This window comes from Musca vetustissima, unplaced genomic scaffold, assembly GCF_032173495.1.
Source record: "Musca vetustissima isolate MV318-11 ecotype Yass unplaced genomic scaffold, APGP_CSIRO_Mvet_v1 utg11600, whole genome shotgun sequence".
NCBI classification, from domain to species: Eukaryota; Metazoa; Arthropoda; class Insecta; order Diptera; family Muscidae; genus Musca; species Musca vetustissima.
In genome coordinates, this window is record NW_026877872.1 from 114,342 (window position 1) to 120,424 (window position 6,083).

Sequence of the window (6,083 nt, forward strand, 5' to 3'; positions counted from 1 at the left end):
GGCAAAATAGCGCCACCTTCTTCTTCGAAATTCATTATTTTTTGTATATATAAGGTATTCTGAGCAAGGATCGGATAAAAGTTAAAAATGATAATTAAAGCATACGAAAATCGATGTCTTGTCTCTGGAGACCCTATGTAAAATCTAATCAGCGACATCTCGTCTTGTGGTCCAAGAGATAGAGGTAGGATATGTTTTACGAACATATTTCTCATTGGATTTTAATTCAGACATAGACGCAAAAAAAGATATAAAACTATTTCTTCACCAACAAAATTATAAAGCTATAACGAAAAAACTTTATCTACAGCGACTTTGTCCTTCTGCATTCTCAATATAGTAACCGAAGGCTTTCTTCTCCATAAATATGTTGGTTGATCATTAGGTCCATGTTTTGGGATTGCCCCATAAAATATCATCAATATTTTTCACCCAAATTGGCAGAATTTATATATTTATGGTTCCTATTGAGTGGCAATTCTTGAAATTAAAAATTATAAATATCCATCTAGCACCCATATGAATGTCTAACCCATATAAAGGCATTATCGAACCAATGTGGCTACAGCTTGGCATTATGAAGTGACGGTAATGTGGCATTCGGATAACTTGGTGGGGAAAATAATTTCTTTACATGACATTTCCAATAAAAGTCCATGATTCTACATACGCATCATAAAATGGTCAAATGCAGGCATGCTTACCCATATACGCTACCGTAACTGAGGGTCGATGGGTAAACACATGTTTTCTTTTCCTCTCTTTATGTCAGTCGTTGTTAATGGTGAATTCTCAGTTACGCTCGCACACACTTGCTCTCAATTTAATTTTGCCCAACACTGGTCAAATGTCATTTTCGATATTTTCAAGGTCCTAGCCTAATTTTCCAACCTGAGTGCCAATAGTTTAGCAACTCATTTTCTCCTTGCAGCAATTTTCCATGGCATTGCCGCTATAGAAAAGAGGAGAGTAAACAAAAAGTTCGAGTTGGCTCACCATAACAACGAATTTTCAAGGATTCCTATGTTGGTGGGCATAGAATGTTCGTCCCGATTGTGATAACATCACAAATTTAGCTTGCTAACACAACATTTACCAATATAAGAAAATCAAATAAAGTTCTGATACCTATATTATAGCGCTCAGCTCTTGTCAGAGATTTTATGAAAGTAAATTGAATTTGTTTTTTTTTTTCTATTTATAGCAATTTTCTCAATTTGGTGCATTGTTTTTCAATAGAAATTATTAATTAGTAAATTTAAAAATATACACAAAGCAAAATTTTGGCTTGATAATCCACCTGTTTCACATTTTTGAACGCACTCTTATTAATATGCCATATACATCAGGAGCTGCATAGAAGAAGGACCAAGCATATGCCGAAATAGCTCAGTTGGGAGAGCGTTAGACTGAAGATCTAAAGGTCCCCGGTTCAATCCCGGGTTTCGGCAAGCCTTTGTTCTATGTAATTATACTAATTGCCATGGCATGTTATACATATAAACGGATCCGTAATATATATACAATAATCAAAAAGCAGCGATGTAGTTAAACCCTACATACATATATAAGTCTGGTTACACTCAATACTGTGTGATTATTATTAAAATCTTAAACATATAAGACCTTATGTTTACGTATGGTCAAGGAATCATTCTGCTACAAGTATTATGAAGTTCTGATAATGTATTCACTATCAGAACAATGTGCACAGTTTATGTCAGATTTTGACGTAGATTTCCCATACTTAGTTCATAATATAAACAATACATATAATTAATATACCCTCTTCCGTATATTATAGTTGTGATTTGTTTGCAACCTCGGAATATTTGTCGGAAACCCCATAAAGTTGTTAATGTGGCAATGTCCGTCTGTTGGAATCACATTGGAGATCGCAAAAGTTAAGATAGATTATTTTCCACACACATCGTTACTATCCTTAGGATTTCTAAAGGAATATATTGGTCCAGTAGCTGTAATTTGTCATTTCTGGTTTTTGGAGTGTCAACCTCCAAAAATCACAAAACGATCAATATAGGTAAATGTTTTGACATAGCTTCCATAGAAAGGTCACGCTCTTTTTCGAGTTTTTTTTTTAAGGATGTACTTTGGTTTAAACACATATTTTTAAGAACTATTTTGATGTAGGTCCATATTTTGACATAGCTCTCATAGAAAGGTCACGGCCCATTTCGTTATTTAAATGGTTTATAACTCATATTCCTACCAAGTGAATTAAAAAATCTTCAAAGAAAATGTTCATAAAAATCTGTATCTCCCATTTTTATACCATACACAACTATGTTGTCAGGGTATTATAGCTTTGTGCAGCCCCAAAAGTTTGTAACGCCGCGAAATATTGGTCCTAGACCCACCTTTAAGTATACCGATCATATCTCGACTAGCTGAGTCGATCTAGGCATGTGTGTCCGTCCGTCCGTCCGTCTGTCCATTATAATTTGTAAACACGATACAGGCCACAGTTATGGACCAATCTTCACGCAATTTTGCATGTAGAATGGGTTGTGGCCCTATTTTTTTGGAAAAGATCGGTTATTATTTAGGGGATGAAATGGACCAAAAACTTTATTTTTGTCGGTTTTTCTGGTCGCTCCAGAGGCCGCAATTATGGCCCAAACACCGTGAATTTTTGCATGAAGAAGGGGATCGGGCCAAAGGATAAGCATGCCTGTTTTGATAAAGATCGGTCAATATTTAGCGGTTCAAATGGACCCTGACTTTTGTGTGAAAAATTACAAAATTTGTATCCTATAGCTTATAGATTTACCCCTGAAGAATATAGACCCGGGAAGTTAATAGTACACCCAAGAGGAGTGGTTGACCTTTAAATTGATACCAATTTTATTGTCGTATGTACTTGGATGTGGGAGTTACACTTAAATGTTTCAGGTGCTTACGTACTCAGATATTATTTAGTAACCCATTACCACACTATAGGGTGGATATATAGCGCTCATCGCTTTGAAATTTTTCACTAGTATCCTGGTATGGTCGAGGACAACGCCTATAATTTTTGGTGATGATCAGATAATAATACTGGGATGAAGTGGACCGAAAACGTATTTTTTTCGAGTCGATCTGCAGTCCACAATTGAAAGCCGAACATCACAAAACAACCCACATCGAAGGGAATCTGGACAAGTAATTAGAAGGACTGTACTGAATAGTAGTAATATTTGTTGACCTCTAGTTGGTCAAGAGGGTGCAAACATCGCGAAATATTACCCATGCTCAGAATTTGGTGCCACAGAAAGTTAGATGTTCATGGAAGTTGTGTAGGGTATCGTATGGTCGGCCCCGTCCGACTATACTGCTCCGCTCACTGGTTTTAGACTATTTTTGAAAATTTTAATTTTTTCTTTTCAAAATCGATAATAATTTGACCCCATGATTATGATGACTTATGATGCATTCTTTTTGTTATATATGCAATATATAATAGATTGGCGTTGCACATAAATTAATTATAATGATCTAGTATTATGTGCCGAAATAGCTCAGTTGGGAGAGCGTTAGACTGAAGATCTAAAGGTCCCCGGTTCAATCCCGGGTTTCGGCAGATACTCTTTTATACCATCAGCCGAACATTGGATACCCTCCACCATAGGTTTACTGGCAGTTACTTGAACTGAATGCTCCAATCTGACGTGGAACTACACAACAGCGTATTAGTTTGGTGTGGCTAAAACTTCCGATGTTATCGAAATTGAGCGGGATATTTATATAGGGGATATTAAAGAAATATGATATCTGGGAATCTTCTGACCACAAGAACTATATTATACTGTTGTGACATATGCTGTAACCAGTGAGCGGGGCAGTATAGTCGGACGTGGCCGACCATACGATACCCTACACAACTACCACGGAACTCTAACTTTCTGCGGATGTTTATTCCGAGCCTGGGCAATATTTCGTTATATTTGCTCAATCTAGCCCAATTAAAGATAAACAGCACATCTTCATTACACTCACATATTTTCCGAATATTAATATTCATATTCAGTGCAGCCATTATAATTAATTGTCCAGAATCCCTTCGGCCTGTTATTGACATCGAATCGAAAAAACACAAAAAATTAAGTATTCGGTCCACATCATCCCATAACTATAATCTGATCATCACCGAAAATTATAAGCGTTGTATTTGACCATAACTGGAACCTCATGCTACATTTAAAAGCGGTCAGTGTTATATTTCCGCCCTCTATTGTGGTAATGGGTTACTAAATAATATAGGAATACGTAGATACCTCTGAATATTTAATTGCAACTCCCACATCCGAGTTCATACGACAGTATAATTGGTATCAATTTAAAGGTCAACCACTCCACTTGGATACACTATCAACTTCTCAGGTTTATGTCCTTTGGGAGTTAACATATTCGTCATAGAATACAAATTTTGTCATTTTTTACACAAAAGTAAGAGTCCATTTGACCCGCTAAATATTGACCGATCTTTATCAAAACAGGCATGCTTATTTTTTGACCCGATCCCCTTCACCATGTAAAAATTTGGACCATAATTGCGGGCTCTGGAGCGACCAGAAAAACGGACAAAAAATTAGTATTTGGTCCATTTCATCCCCTAAATATTAACCGATCTTTACCAAAAACAATAGGGATCTTCATTGGCCAGAATCCATCCTACATGCAAAATTTCGTGAAGATTGGTCCATACAAATTATAATGGACAGACGGACGGACACACATGTCTAGATCGACTCAGCTAGTTAGGGTTAGAGGATATACCAAAACGTGGAACTATACATACAATTTTTCAAACTAATGGAGATTTTTCATAAAATCTAAAAACCTTCAAACGTAGACCGATATTGATAAAGCACATATGTCTAAAGTCCTCAGAATAAGCCATTTACAAGGACAAAGATATTATGAGGCTATACCTGAAAGGTGAGCAATATTGTTTACCTCTTGTAGGAAATACTGAAAATTGGGTAGAATCATTATACGAGGAGATGTCCAAATGATGACCGACATAGGTAATTTTTGAGCCTGGATTTTAATTTTGTACCTCGATGGCCTCCGGAGATGGTATAAAATTGATAAATTGAGAGATTTCGTACCGAATGAGAATCTCAAATACTAGATTACAACCATTTCAATTGAAAAATGTTCCCAAACTTCCTAAAATACAAAAATGTGGGGCTAACCGAAAAATGGGTTAACCGAAAAAGTGGACTAATATTGATATTAGTGAGGAGATTTAGTACCCAATAAGAAGCCAAGGTACCAAATTATATGTGATTCGAATGAAAACTCGCCCAACATTCCAAAATATCGAAAAATATAAACAGAAACCGATATTCACTATTTTTGGTAGGGAGAAATGTCCGAATAAAAACCCAAAATACCAAATTAGAACTAATTCCGCTGAAATCTTACCCAAAACCGTAAATATACCGAAAATTTGGGGCTAGCGTATATCAAACATAACATGCCTGCAGACAAAAGTCTGCAAAATGTTGGCGAACAACCACAATTCGTTTAGAGGCAACTACAATTCGTTTAGAGAATTCTACTATGACCAAGAATATAATTTATAGTTTTGGACATGAATTATAAACGGAAAAATTAACTTAAGAAACCGTATGAAGGGTTTTTAAGTTCATATGGTGGAGGGTATACACATATAAAACATTTATATTGAAAATGGGTCTTCTACCTACCTACCGGTTCTTGTAGTCTTTATTAGAATAGGGTTACACATTAAACATATTTTGGAAATAAGACAAACTCAAATGGGATGGCACATTTATAGGGAGTCTATGTAAAAAAAAGTACCTATCTTTGCATGGATACCACTACTTCGGTGAAAAAAATTGGGTAAGGCCTTCAACATATCGCAAATAGAGTGAGACCTTTAATAAATATGTATATGAAAATGTTAATCCATATTGAAAAGTTTCACTGAAAATGGCGTTCACCTCAAGAAGGTCGGAATGCCAGTGGCTGTAATGGGAATGGCTTGATGAAAATGACTTTCAAAATACCGATAACGGTGTGAACTTTATATGAAAGCTAAACAATGGATC

The 6,083-nt window shown here is 35.9% G+C and overlaps 2 non-coding genes across 2 annotated transcripts; both read left to right on the plus strand.

Moving 5' to 3' along the window:
• Positions 1-1,378: 1,378 nt before the first annotated feature.
• Trnaf-gaa (transfer RNA phenylalanine (anticodon GAA)) lies at positions 1,379-1,451 on the plus strand. The gene has a single exon. It is a non-coding gene; the product is annotated as a tRNA-Phe (tRNA).
• A 2,059-nt stretch (positions 1,452-3,510) lies between these two features.
• On the plus strand, positions 3,511-3,583 carry Trnaf-gaa (transfer RNA phenylalanine (anticodon GAA)). Its single transcript has one exon. It is a non-coding gene; the product is annotated as a tRNA-Phe (tRNA).
• Positions 3,584-6,083: the final 2,500 nt, after the last annotated feature.